Below are 14,962 nucleotides of genomic sequence, written 5' to 3'. Positions count from 1 at the left end.
TTTCTGTGACAAGTGTGAATGTGTTTTAAATGTCATTAAACAGGCACTGTAGCAGAACCCGCTGTCTACACACAGAAGCAACCAGTATTTTTGATTTGCTGAAACAAAAATTCCCCTCTTGCCCTTCTGAGCAGCAGCTGCCTGGAGTGCATTTGAGGGGGAGAGAGGTGCTGCAGCCTGGCTTGCTCAGGAGTCAGGTGGAGGAAAGGGCATTGTGAATTCACGGCAGGCTGCTCTGAGGGAGGAGGAATGAACGTCCTTCCCTCTGGGATAACAGGATTAACGCCAATCCCACACATTTTGTGTGTGTTCTGGGGTGGATCTACCAGCACAAGCCATGGAGTGGCTATCTGCACTGTGTAATGTTGTGACCCACTCTACTTCCCTGGATGTGAGCTTGAAAATGTGTATTTATCTACATGTGCCTATATGCATGCACAGATAAGTGTCCTTATAATTACTATTATAATTAACTATGGTTTTGCCTCTTGTTATTTTCCATTTTTTTTTTTTCCTTTTTGGAAAGCCCAGCTAATTGAAGCAATACCCAAGTATTTATGTTATAGGTAGTCCTTTTCAAACTCACAGCTTCAGGAATGTTTATAGAGGTATATGCCAGAGCTCTTGGTTGTGATCCCCTTTTTTAAGTATAATTCTTTTCCTGAAAATGAAACATACACACATTTATATACACATATACTGCCTGGACAGCAACAGTAAGGCATTTCTTTTTGGAAAACCATCTTTGGCAATCTTCAATGACCATGTGGTAGCCAGGGCTATGTCCAAACCACCTGAGTTTGGACTGCCCTTCTTGCAGTCAGCACTTTGATTGTTAATTCACTCCAGATGCCAACACTTGTCATCTGGAAGGATCTAAAGCACCTTGTCAACATGCAAGTCCCTCACAAAACAAAACCCATGCAGGTTCCCCCCTAGGTGATCTTTAAAGATGAGTTATGAAAGATGACTGAAACAATATTTGAAACACTGTCTTACTCACAGTATTTTCCAAACAGTGTGGAAACAGTGCTTTTCATGTCATAATAGTCCAATGAAAACTATTAAGAATGCTGGAAGGTGAATTAGCCTTTTCAAAAATGAATCTGATACTGGCATGCTGTACTTCTGTGCATATAATGTATTAACAAGATTTCCTGATGTTGCCAAGGAAAAACTTTTTGTGAGACATGAAGTTTTTCATCCTCATACAGAGGCTGAAAGGGCATGGAATTCCCAGGATGGAAAAATAAGGCTTTTGGCTTTTCATCTTTAGTGAATACCTGAGAAAATTGGGGTCAGACCCACAGAGGCTTAGACACAAAGTGCTTATCTTCATGTGTAACTCACCAGGATCTGTACTGTAAAGCCTGGGGTGTGAACTTGTCCTTGCTGCAGTCAGTGAGATGTTCCCTGGGACCAAAGGTAGTTTATGTGAGCCAGCAAAGCTGCCCTCTAAGGGCTAAAATAGCAAATTAACAGCTCAGATGTTGTGAACTTTAAAATAGTGCCTTTCTCTAACTTCAGAATTCTTATTCTTTGAATGAGAGCTTTATGCTCTTATTTGTCATTATTTTACTATTTAGTACTATTATAATAGTACTATTAGTACTATTTACTATCATCCCAAGGCCCAGATGGGGTTCCCATTTAAGGTTTCTTTGCATCACATTAAACAAATGATCACTTTTGGATTCTTAACCATCTTTGGTATTTTTATATAGAGCTTTAACTTCGAAACCTTGAAGCAGTAGAGGCTTGACTGGGAACACTGCCACACCCAGGGTCATTGAATCCTAACACCAATTCCAGCACTGCTTTGGGCAAGAGTGATAGTTAAATCACCCTTCTTCTGTTTGGTGTCACCCTCCACACCAAGGCAGGTACTTGAAGCTGATTTCATGATTTTAAATAGTTTTTATTGCCTGCTAGAGCAAGAAGACTTGTAGGTATTTTAAAAAATAGAAAGTGTCTACCAACTCACTAAAATGCAAGATTAGTTTTATTTTATTTTGCAATTTTGCTGCAAAAAGAGCCACACAACATCAAGCAGATGATGATGAGGCTGTTGGGACACAAGCATTTGGTTGCTGCATCTGGCACTAGCATGGGATGACAGAATCATTGATCGGGATTTAATTTTAATTTCTTGTGCTAAATTTGCATTTCCCTATTACTGTTTGCTGCATTTCAGCCCTGTGGGTTTGGGATCTGACCGAAAGCCAACTGAAAGTTCAAACCATTAAAAGTCCAGCATTTCTCCAAAATGCTGAGTAAAAATAAACACCCTCCATCCTGATCTTTCTCCTCACACTGGAAAACGCCTGCTCCTCACAAAATAAGCATGAGTATAACAGAATTTTTTGTTTCATATTTATAGGAGACTCTGGCCACAGCTTTTCCTTTGGTCACTCACAACAATGAAATGGGTGAGAGTGTGTCGCTCTCACAGAAAGAGAAGCACAGAACAAAAGGAGTAGCTGAAGCCTGAGTTCCTCGCAGGGATGGCTTTGAATCTTTGTGTATGTGTGGGAAGAGCTTCCTTGATACCATCTGCTTGAAAAGAAAAAGAAAAAAAAACCCAATGAAGAACAGGGAACAGAACAGCTTATTGCCCTTTACTCTCAAGGTTTAGTAAAATGGAAGAATTGACAATTCTTACAGGACTGTGAGAAGGAAACAAACACATGAACTGGTGGTCCACCATTTCTTTGCTCTGTAATTATTTCATGAAAAAAATAACAGCAGCCCATCTAGCCATAAGGAGGGTTTTTTTCGGTGTCTGGAACAGAATTAGTCCCGATGGGATGGCGAAGCTTAGTTTAACACAGCCTTGTAAATGAGACATCCTAGTATGAGAAGCTGCCACGAGCTGACAGGGTATCTTCATTTCTGTTAGAAATTGTTGAACTTAACAGTTTTTATCTGCTAATGCGCAGAAAGGCATAGTTTACATTCCTGCCTGATGTGAGAAGTGCATCTGTGATAGTTCCTTTCCACATGTAGTGCAGAAAGAGCACTCCACCTGCTAGGAAATTCAAAATTTATAGTTCCACACAAGACTCTGAATTAAAACTGTGTCAGGGAAAGAGACTGGGGTTAAAAAATTATGCTTTACTGTCTCCAGAACATAATTATAAGGAAACAGTTCAGAACATTCAGCTTAGGTTATCAAGCACCCTAATTTAAACACGGTCCCATCCTCAGACAATAAATAATGTACATGTGGTGGCCATGAGTCATCACTCTCACAGCAGTGTCTGGAGCTCCCTACTTTGCATGATTTATGCATTAAAATGTAAATGAAAAAAAAAAATCTTTCTTTTTTTTTTTTTTCCTTGTAATGTGAATTCATGAGAGAGGTCATTTATAGACATTGCTTAGATTAGCTCGGAACTTCTCTGAGGTCACGGCCACCTGTTGGGCTCTGGAATTGTGATGCAAAAAAAAGGAAGGAGGGGGAGAAAATGAAGCTTTAACCATTTATTTTTTAGGTTTTTTTAGCCATTTTTACTCTCAAATCAGTGTCTATCCTCCTGTCCCCATCTCGGAGATGCTTCAGACCCCTCTGATTAAACCTGGAGGGTTTTCCCCTCCATGCCTGGAGGGGATTGCTTCTTAACACGCCGGGTGGATGGATGGATGCTCGCAGAGTAATTGAAATTCACCCCAATCTCTATTTATTCATATAATGCTCTTAAAACTGAACGCACACTTAATCCCCGGTGCCCGGTGGGGAGGGGAGGGCGGAGTGCGGGAAAGGGGGAGAAGAAGAAGAAGAAGAGGAGGAGGAAGAAGAGAGGAGCGGGCTCGGATTGTAGCCGGGAAAGGACCAGCTCCTGGCTGGGAGCCCGGGGGAAGCCGCAGCACCGTCTCTGCTGTGACAGAGCCCAGCTTTGCCCGGGGAAAGCCGATCCTTGTGCAGCGCTCCGGCCGCGCCTCATCCCTCCTTCCATCCATCCATCCCTCCCTCATCCATCCTCCCCTCAGCTCAGGAGGGCTGGGAGGCGGCCACCGCAAGGGGTCCCTCACCGAGAGCCCCTCAGGAGGAGCAGGACAAGGGAGAAAAGGCAGGGAACCTCCCCGGGAGCCCCGCAGGAGGAGCAAGACAGGGAGAAAGGGCAGGGGGAGCAGGACAAGGGAGAAAAGGCAGGAGGAACGCCGGGTTTCACCTCCATCGGTGATGCCGCTGCCAGCGCCGCCTCCACCCTCGTTCCCGGAGGGCGCTGCCGGCTTTTCCTGAAGGTGAGTGGCCACCTCCAGGCGGTTCTGCCCATCCCTGAGCCGGGATAGAGCTCCAGGCTGTGATATCCCCGGCTGAGACCAGCAGGGAGCTCTGTACAGGACCAGCAGAGCCGGGGAAGTTTCCGTGCGGGAAACAGAGAGGCGGAGCGGCCCCGCCGAGCTCCGGCTGCTCTCAGAGACCCGTGTGGGAGCTGGGAGACACCTGGAGAGCCCAGCCCAGCCCAGCCCAGCCCAGCCCGCCCAGGTGGAGCCAGAGCAGCTGCTTGGAGTGGGGGGGGCGGGGGGAGGAAGAGAAGAAGGTGGAGAAAGAAGCGGGCGGGGACAGAGGCGATGGGGGAGCCGGGGAAGGAGGAGGTGGCAGCGGCTTTTGTGCATCCCTGCTTCATCCCGCCGCTCTCCGGTTAAAGCACCGCGCTTTGCTCCCCCTGAGCTCGGAGGTGCGCTCTCCTTTCAGTGGATTCGCCTCCTCCTTTCAGTGGATTCACCGCGCGTTTATCAGGAAAAGTGTCTGTGCGCGGGCAGCGACTGAGCGCCAGGTGAGAGAGGGGCCGTCTGTCTGTCTGTCTGTCTGTCTGTCTGTCTGTCTGTCTGTCTGTCCGTGTGTCCACGGACTCCCCCCGAGCCGGGTTGTGGCAGCAGCAGCAGCAGCAGCGCTCAGGAAACTTTGTGCGGTCCCTTTGTGCGGTCCCTTTGTGCTCAGGGATGATGCGATGGGCGATGATGCTGCTGCTGCTGATGCTGGTGGTGCTGCTCGCCCCGACCCTCCTCTGTTTGTCTCTTCGCCTCGGGAATCAATGTTTATTTGCGGGGTTCGGGTGTTAATCGCCGGTGCCGTGGGAAAAAAGCTCATTAGCGACTTGTTTCCATGACAACGGGACCCCCTCGCAGCCTTCGGGGTTTATTTATTTGTTTGCCCGGTTTTCTCTCTTTTCGTGTTTTGTCACCAGGGAGAAAAAAAACCAAGCAAATAAACCCTGAGTGATGCTGTAGCTTCTTTTCGCTTTTCCTCCAATGCTCAGCGATTAACCCAGACTTAATTAACGATAATTAATGTGGATGTGATTAAGCAAGTGTGAGAGCTGTGCAAGGCTTCTGAGTACTTTTACCTCCTTTAGCTATAAAGCTCAAACTAAGACATGGCCAGACTTGTCTCGTGTTCAAAACTACTCCTGAGGAACGTGTTAGTGCTTGAAAAAGTGATTTTACTTTTTTTTTTTTTTTTTTTTTTTTCTTTGTATGTAATTTTGGCAGCACAGAACCCTTTGAGGAGCTTCTTGTTGCAGCCTCTGCTCCAGCTGAGCTGGGAATCGCTGGTGACTTTTCTCTGTAACTTTGTCATGGTGCTGTGGTTGTGACCTTGGCAGGTCTCTTTAACTTCTTCCTGCTTTTGACTCTGCTCAGCAGGGAAAGGAAATGTGGCTCACTTGCACCTGTGCTCTGAGCTGATCAAGGAAAACACTTTATCTGAGATGGAGAGCTCTTAGAACTGAGTGTGTGAGTGTGTTGTCCTCTGTTATTAGAAGTAAACATGTGTTATACATTCCTTTTCACTAATGGTAGAGGTAAAACCCCTCCTTTTTAACTCCAGCCCTTGTTTAGCATAGCACAGTCCTGCTGGTCTTCAGGAGGTGTTATCTGTTACCATCCAGCTGAAAAAAGTGGTTCTAATGCCATTTTTAACTGGTTTCCTGGGTTAACTTTATTAGAATCGGGTAAAAACAAGGGTCTAACATGCTGAAATTTGTAGGAATATCCAGTTAGAAAGAGTAAACCTCCAGTGAGAAGATGCTGGAGCGAGGAAAGAAAATGCTGTGAAACTAAATGACAACCTTGATCACTTGCCTCTCTCTCTGAGAGAGACTTAAAAGCATTTTTTAGAGAGAATGAGCAAACACGCACTTCTAACTTAACTATATGTTAAGTTAAACACCTGAAACTCTCCTGCAAATTTTCTTGGTTTTGCAAGAGACAGTTTAACGTGTAGGGTTGTGTTGAGAAGCACTGGGAGTGTGTAAGGAATGGTTTAGAATATTCAGTTTTGAAATACTGCCCGATAGACGTTCAGTTGTGACTGTTTCAGATTGCAGGAGTAGGAAGTTATAATAGCAGGGGAACTTCTGTATGAAGCATACAGTCTTTCTTCTTTCTTGAAACACTCCTCCTGAGTGAATAAACTGTTGTAAAATAACTGTCTCTTTCATGCTGTGAGAGAGAATCTGTGCTCAGCTCAGTCCAGCAATGTGCTAAAACATCTGCCTCGTTCCAACTGCATTAGAGTAGGCAAATCCCACTTCCAGCTTTTACTGAAGCAGCCTAAAGGTATTTTTATTGGAATACCCCTAAAAGCTTGTGGCCTTGACTTCTGTGTTCTGTTTTTTAGCAACTCAGTAGTGAGATACCTGTCTGAAAACATTTCTTTGAGTTGAGGACCATCAGCAACCCATAGTTACGAGTGAAGTAACTTTATGACAATCCCATGAATAGAAAGAAAGAACAGAAATCTTAGTTGTCACCTTGTCTCCTTTGGATGTCATTGACTTAAACTTCCATGTTGAATAATTAAATTTTTATTACTTAGCGCTGCGTGGGTCAATACAAGTAGAGAGAAAGTGATGCAGGTTTTACTCCGTGATTTACATCCTCTGTAAAACTCAATCTTTTATTGTTGGTGGTAGTCAGAGCAACAGATATTCCAGTTCATTTTGCAGACCTTAGGTGCCACGAGGGGGCAAAAAATTTTTCTTAGTTTTATTTTTAAGATAGATAATTTGTAAAAAGCCCTTATCACTTTTATAGATATTTTCAGAAGAATAATCACTTAAGATTGTGAGGAGACATCTGAGTACATAAAGCTGTCACTGATAAAGGGGTTTTGTTTGAGAGAGTGGGGAAAAAAGTACATAGACATGAAGGCTAAGTCTACAAATATGGATAATGATATTGGATTACATTGTATTTTACTCAACATTATACCAAAGTAACTTGGATATAATGTACACTGGAGTAACTTCCAGTGCTAGTTCCCCAGCATTCATCTTGCTGAATATATTTGAAGGGAGCAGATTTCAGAGAAAAAGTTCACAGATCTGTACTCCCAAGGACTTGAAAATAAAGGATGGATCATCAGGGCTTTACCTGTTTGCTGTCAGGTTGAATGTACTGGTTTTTTGGATGGGAAAATAAAGCCATTGTGAATTTAAAGTAGGAATGTTGGCAGCGAGGTGCTCGTCAATGGCAGAGACCAGCACTCAATGAACAAAGTGAATTTTTTAGATTTTATTCTGTGTTTTTAAGAGAGGATTGGGCAGGTGAGTTTCCAGGTATAGTTTTTGACCTTATAAAATGCACAACCTCATTTGACAGGAGTGAGTAGCGGTGTCAGGAAGGCATGAGAGATGTTTCTGTTATTCCAGTTGGAGCAAAATTATGTTCTTTACAAGCTACTGTGAAGTGTTTATGCTTCAAATGGTGGTGTACTTGATGTAGCTATAGGGGTTTTAGTTTTCAAAATCACACTAATAATCAATACTTCTGATAAAACAGTCTTTTAGATGGAGACAGGGTTGTTTCGTATGAAAGATTTGCAGATGAAAAACTGACTTTCAAAGTGGTATCTCTCAAGTATGGTAGATTTTTCCTCTGCTTTTCATCAGAATTTACTGGCCAAACATAAGATAAAAAATATATTTTTACATACCAGTGGTAATGTAAAACTTTCCTGTTGCCCTTCTTTTATTCTTTTAGAAAATGAAACTTTTTTAACCTGAAGATGTCAAAAAGCTCCTTGCTGACCTTTCCACTTACTCGCCGTATTTTTAACAAACCACCTATAATAATTTCAAAACTACTTAGGCTTTTAAGGCCCAAGTTTGAAACAACCCAAAGAAATCTGCATTTTAAAAAATGCATTCTGGAGGGTTGCCTCTCCCCCTGTCTCTGCAATGCCTGATTACACACATGCAAATTCACACACTCAAACTCCCAAGTCATTTTGCAAGTTTTGGACCTGGGTGTGTTTTCTGCTTGTCAAATAGAGGTGTCAGCTCAAATTGCTTCGAAATTCAAGTTCCTCCCATACCTGTGTTGCTCAGAGGAGTGATGGGGTTCACCTCAGCCATGAGATGCTGCTCTGCCTTTTCTCTTCAACTCCCAGGATGGGCTGGCAGGGGGAAGGAGCCCAGGAGTGGATTTGGGATTTTTCTCTGGGGATATAAGGCAGGGAGAGGCCTCCCCTCTGCATGTGCTGCAGCCCCCCTGTTTCTCCTGTGGGAGTCTCTGTATGTGTAGGCTGACCTTTCCACACCAGTGAAGCTTAGCAGGCCCTCCCAATTTTCTCACTTTTATGCCAAGATGTCTGATGTTGCAGACAGGGAGTCTGTTCCTGCTCTATTTGGAGGCAAGGGCACAGAATTCTCACTGATTTCCATAGGAACAAGATGTATTCCTAAACATACTTCAGGAGCTGGAAAGAAACTTCCTAATAAAGAACCAGACTCACATAACACGGGACATGAAGCATTGTTCTGAGCTTCACTTTGCAGTGACATCTCTGCAGACCAAGCACTGCAAGCAGCACATCTCAGGGCATTCCTGGCAGCACTGACAAGGATTATCCACTCTCATTCTGCACAGAGAAACAACTGAGGCTTCAGCATGTTACTGATAAAATCTTATTTATTCTCGTGGATCCTGTTTGAGCCCCTTAGGTCGTTTCAGGAGTGGGACTCGAGCAGTGAGGTGTGATGTAGTAGCTGTTGCACAAAAGGATTTGCTACATCAGGCAGAAAAGATTTTAATTTACCTGAAGAGGCAAAATGCCCTCTCCCACACTGGTGTGGAAGACTCTTGGAAGTTACCAAGGAAAACTTTGGAAAGCAATTCTGCTGCTCTGAGTTGTCATATCTAACTAAAACTTTTTTTTCTTCTTCTTTATTTGGATGTTATTTCTTTTAACATGGAGATGTTCCAGCCTTCATTCTACTGACATTCCTGTGTTGCTGTTTTAACAACAGTGAATCCTTTCCAGTTAAAGGCTTTTTCTTTTAAGAGGGGTTAAAATGAATCACCTAAAGCTGGTTGGAGGCAAAGGTTTCCAAATGTAACTCATAGATATCTTCGATTCCTTCCTTTCCCAAATCCACGTATTCCATTAATTCTGCCACTAGAAAGGCACTGTTCTGTGCAAATAGAGCTGTCAGGGTGCAGGGAAGTGGTGGGAAGATATAGATTAGTGATTTGCCATTTGCGTTGCATTCCCATATGTGAGAGCCTCAGGGCTGCTGCTTTTTCACACAATTTTCAGCTTGTGGTAGTCAGAGTATCATTTCTCTGGTTATCTCCCATCCTGGGCTGGTTCATTTTCGTGGTGAACATTTGAGAAAATGCATTTTTTTTTTTTTTTTCTCTGTGATGTCTTTACAGCATCAACATTTGTTAAATTCTTCTTTACTTGCACCTCTGCCCAATAGTTAATATACTTATTAAAATTTCAAATAGTCTTGTCTTGTGAAGCATGTAGCATACGTGCTTTCCCTTTTAGTCACTTTTCAGGTAATTACTATTTTAACGCTTGAAAATACAGACAAAAGTCTAGAGTGATAAACTTTTCCAAGGAAATTGCATCCACTTCAGACACTTCATCTCAAATGGCAAATATAAGTGTTCAATATGCATTAAAATCCAGAGTTAAGTTTGGGTTCTTTGTTCATGTCATGTTTTTTTCAGTATTACCATTGCATATCATTGGACAGAAAGCTGCCAAGATAATGGACCAAACTTCCTATCCTCAAGATACAAAACATTTCTGTTTCTGAAGGTGGAAATACCCCAAAATGCAGAACTTGAACACAACACCGTTTGAATGATTTATCTGAAAGCTGTAGCCCAAAATTTCATAGTCCTGGAGAACTTTTTATCCCAAAGCAGGGAGTTGTCAAGCGTGTGTGAATGGAAATTAATGGAAACTGAACAACATCTTCACAGGATGGGTTTCATTTCTATTTTGTCATGAAAACGAGACATTTGTTCTTCTAACATTCATATTATCAGTTAAATTCCCCTTATGGATTAGTGGTGGAGGAGCTCTGACCTGAATAAAACACTGGTTCAGTATCTGAGTAGATTCCATCACTGATGGATAAGGCTGGAATGCAAAAGTCACAGCAGAAATCAGTGAGTGGCTGCTCTTCAGTACTGAAACTATTTTTCAGAGGCAAGTTCAGTATAATGCTCAATATCCCTTTTTAATCATGTGGAGTTTTAAGAGTAATTCATTGTGATTCTGCTCTAAAGTGTTGTGATGTAGCAACGTTTTGTTGATTAAGATACTGCTGGAAATTTCATTTTTAGCAATTCTGTTGGCAGGGATTTAAAAACCTGGGCTCCAGCCAGGAAGGGAACAATCACTGGAGGCAGCTCTACCAGGAGATTCTGCACACACACACACACACGTTGGAGATTCGTTAATTATTACTCTGCGTTGCAGCCCCTCTCATCCCTGTTTGGGCAAGTCTGTGAATTTTTGTGGGAAATAGTGTCAGGGGTTTGCTGTAGTGCAGGGACATTGGCCAGGACAGTGGCACTGAGCCATGTCCCCTTCAGAGCAGGTGGCAAATGGACCAGGTCTCGTGGCCTTGGTGCTGTTCTGTTGCTGCCCTGTGGTTTTGGACAAGTAGTTCCAGTGCTGGAAGAGCATCAGGGTGCACAAATCTCTGCAAAGATCAGGCCCTGTCACTCTTCCCATTTCCCTTCTTCCTTTTCACTGTTCACCTCCCAGCAAGAGTGGGTCAAAGGCAATTCCTTGAAAGTCCAGAGGGTTGACCTCAGAAACAAGTTTTTTTATATAAAAAAACAGCTCATATTGTACATTGCTGGTGATAATTGCTCTTTAGGAGCCTCATACATAGAACTATATTGATAAATTAGGAGCTTGTCTTGCAACAATTTGCTTTTATTTTAGAGGTGCACAAGTGAAGAATTACTGAACAGGGCTCTAAGATTTCTTTAATATGAAATAACTGTTTTCAAGACAGGAATCTTACTTTTGCAAGTCCAGGAGCAAATTCCTGTCTATTTCAATGGGAGCAGGGTTAAACCCCATGTGCCTGAGGGCTGCTATTGTGTCCCCTCTGCTGGAATCAGGATGCACTCCTGGGCAGAAAGCTAAATATAATAACGAGAAATTAATGAGGAAAGGAATTGGCAGCAGTGGTGCTACTTTTGCCTTTCTGCTCTTTATCACTGGGGCCATGATCTCATTGCAGCCACAGAGACATGGCAGGAATAGAGTCATGGATGGCAACGTTCCTTCTAGGAAAGCCAGGGCAGGAAGGCAAAAGGTGCTGGAGCTGCTGTTTATCTGGGAGAGCAGCTGGAATGTGTTGAGCTCTGCCAAAGAGTGGGTGGAGAACAAGTCAAGAGTGTGTGAGGGTGGCAGAGCACTGGAAGTGGCTTCCCAGAGAGGCTGTGCAGTCTCCTTTCCTGGAGAGATTCCAAACCCACCTGGATGCAGTCCTGTGGATCTTGCTCCAGGTGACCCTTGAGCCAGGAGTGTTGGCTGGATGATCTCCAGAGGTCCCTGTCAGCCCCTTCCACTCCCTGTTTCAGTGTTTAGATTTCCACACTTTGTCATCCAGTCCATTAATTCAGCCTTTGGTAGACAGTGTCTCCTTTCTCATGGTAACGTGTTAATAGCAGGGAAAGTTCTATCCATCAGTAGTCATTTAAGCCCTAAGGCCAGAATCTGAAGTTTCCTGCCTTTTTTTTTTTTTTTTTTTTTTTTTTTTTTCTTCCTAGAATCTATTGGACAAGAGAGAAGTAAATATGGATCTACATGCTCACATAGCTCTCCTTAAAATTAATTTGTATTACACATGTTCATTTTGTGCTTCTCTATTGGTCTGCTCTCTCTGTGATGAGAGCTGCAAGAAGGTTAATGCTTATGGCAAAATTTGGTTCAGTTTTTAACCTTTAATACTATTCCCTAACTCCATCTGGCTTCTTCCTAAACCTTCTGAGTTTGGACTGCAGTGGGAAATTTTCAGTAGCGTGAACAATGAGTTCAAGTGACTGAGAACTCTTAAGAACACAATTCATTCCTTTGTGTTGAACATCAGTAACATTGCTCCAAACTTACTGCAGTGATGGAAATGAAATACAGAATAAACATGTTCACAAGGCTTCACGGTTTGAAACATTTAAGGCGTTATTTTTCTCTTCTCTGATCACTGAAATTTAATCCAGTAGTCTTAAACCTGCAATGGTAATTCAATTAAAGCCTCAAGTCAGAGCTCCCACCAGAATTTTCAGGAGCATCCTATACTGTGCCTGTGTCATAGAAAGCCCCAGTCACAGCTCTTGGTGCCAATTGCTTTTCAAGAAAAGATAAAATAGGAGCAATATTCTCAAGGAAGTCAACACTTTTCTTAAGCAGGATGTGTTTATGCTACTGTCTTTTATGAAAATTAGGCATAGAAAGCAAGCATTGTTTTTCCTACCTTCTGCATATTACATCAAACAATTAAAAACCCAGTGTGAAATAAATAATGGAAATGAAACTGTAGTGCCATCACTCACCATGATCAAAGCTAAGATTTCTCCTTAGTTTCTGAATTTGCTCTGCCTTCTCTGTTCTGTGTTGTCAGCCCTGTATCCTTTTTCAGGTGGGCTTGGGCAGGCAAATGGAAATCTTGTGATTTGCTTTAGTCACCAAGGTTGGGATTGACTTTTGCAGTTTACTGCTGGCCAGGGCTGGCTGCCAACAAACTTCCAAAATGAACCAGGCTTCAATCTCAAAAGTGTTTGTTGGGCTCTTCTTCTTCTTCATGTCTTCCATGGGAAGTGCTGCTTCCATGTTTCAGGCAGTACTGATCAGACCTTGGAAAATCATTTTCCTGTTGCATAAGCCTAATTCCTCTTTCCTTTGCTTCTTTTCCTTTCTGCCTGGTATGAAGTAAATGTTCTGGTGTTTTAGTTTCAAGCATCAAAACCAAACAAACATTTAGCCCGTTTAAACATTAATTTCTTTTCTAATTTTCTTCCAATTCAACTGCCAAAATGAAAAAAAAAAAAAAAGCCTGTCAGTTGCATGGCCCTCATGGAGAATCTGTGTCTGGCACAGAGTGGCCCTCCACAAGAACATGTTTTTTCCTGTGAATTGAGATGCTGAGCACAGATATGATCGGTTTGTTTCCAGAGCCACCATCATTGCAAGCCCTCAGAAATCCTATCCTCTTGCACAAAAGCGTTTTTCCATGATTGAATAGCCAGAGACTTGGAGTTTGAAGAGTTTAGGAAACCACTGGAAAAAAACCCCAAGGCTTTGTTGAAGGGAGTAGATTACCCATGTCCTTTTCTTGGAAACAAAGTTAAGACATGGTCCTCAAGGAATTTGGTATCTTCACTTCTTAAGTCCCTAAATGGGACCACTTATGACAGAATCACAATTTTTTGAATCTTCTTTCTGTAAGTGTAAAGAGTGTTTTGTGATAAATACCTCTTGGGTTGTAAGGTGGAATTATCTTGCAGGTTGTTTCTGTATCCAAGCTGAGTGCAATCCATCAGAATGATGGTTTTATTCATTTGGGGGAGCAGGAAGAAGGATGAGACCAAAATTGAATTTTCTAGCTATGAGTAGCAAAGCAGACTCAGTCAAGTGAGCCATGTGTTCTACTGCCTGCTGCTGATAAATGTAGTGGTACACCAAAAACAAACTCAGTGACCCAGCAAGTATTCAAAAAATCAGAGCCTGAATTTTGAGATACCAAATGACAATTGGAATTAATTGGAATGGCAGTTTCTTTGGCCTTCCTTCCCCTTTGAATGAGGTCCAGAATTCCCAATAAGGCTAATTTGCATAAAGACAAATACCCTTAAAATACATAAATCAGCACCTAAACCCGAAGTTTGTTCTGTCACAAGAGTGAATGATCTCTGCAAATGTAAAGATATGAGTAGTGAGGAGCAGTTCTGGCACATCAGAAGGATGAAATAATGTGTGAAGAACATACTGCTTTAAGACAGAAGTAGTAAAGTACCATTTAAATTTTTTAAAAATAGATTCTTCTAAAAATAAATTAAATTAAATAAAATTATTTAAAAATTCTGCATAGGCACATGAGACAGGAGAAGGGTGTAAGAGTGGATGTTTGGGTCAGGTTAAGCATCCTTCTAGCTTGTTACTATTGACTAGGTATTTTATTATCTAAGTATAGGGAAATTATATTTCTCCAGATGTATCCTCTCAGCTTTAGGCTGGCTGCCTCACAGGTACATTCTGTCTGGCAGCAGAGTCCCAATTTTGTGTTTAATAGCTGTTGGTGGGAGGTTTTTTATCCACAGAATTTGTCTAATTGTTCTTGAAAGATAAGCAAGCTTCTGTCATAAAGAGAACAGTTAAACTGCATGCTGTGTGGGAAAACCACCTCCTTTTGTTGTTTTTCAAAGTACTATCTGATAATTCTTGTGTTATGAAAAGGGATGCAGGATTGCTGTCTGTTCAGTTTGTCAGTGCTGCTTGTAAATTTTTGAACAGACTTTTTATCAAATTCCTTCCCAGCTGAATCTCCCTAGTCTGTTCAAATGCTTTGCATACAGAAAACATTTTACATCTTACTATACTTGTCATTCCTGATCCTTTCCCAGCTCTAGAGATATAGAAAAATCATACCATGATATAATAAGCTTTTCTTTTCCCCCTTTTTTTTTTTTTTTTCTCATC

General features: G+C 42.2%; 1 protein-coding gene across 3 annotated transcripts in view; it reads left to right on the top strand.

The window, feature by feature from the left end:
- Positions 1-4,587: 4,587 nt before the first annotated feature.
- Positions 4,588-14,962, top strand: part of SHISAL1 (shisa like 1) — a 69,050-nt gene continuing 58,675 nt past the window's right edge. For all 3 annotated transcript variants that reach the window (XM_083860550.1, XM_083860551.1, XM_083860548.1), the window contains exon 1: positions 4,588-4,781. The gene's annotated coding sequence lies outside the window, so the exon portion shown is untranslated. The remainder of the gene's footprint in view (positions 4,782-14,962) is intronic.

The sequence above is a fragment of the Zosterops lateralis genome, assembly GCF_965231275.1.
Source record: "Zosterops lateralis genome assembly, chromosome: 4".
In the NCBI taxonomy this organism is placed as follows: domain Eukaryota; kingdom Metazoa; phylum Chordata; class Aves; order Passeriformes; family Zosteropidae; genus Zosterops; species Zosterops lateralis.
The sequence above is the reverse complement of the archived record's forward strand: the minus strand, read 5'-3'. Positions and strand labels throughout refer to the sequence as shown.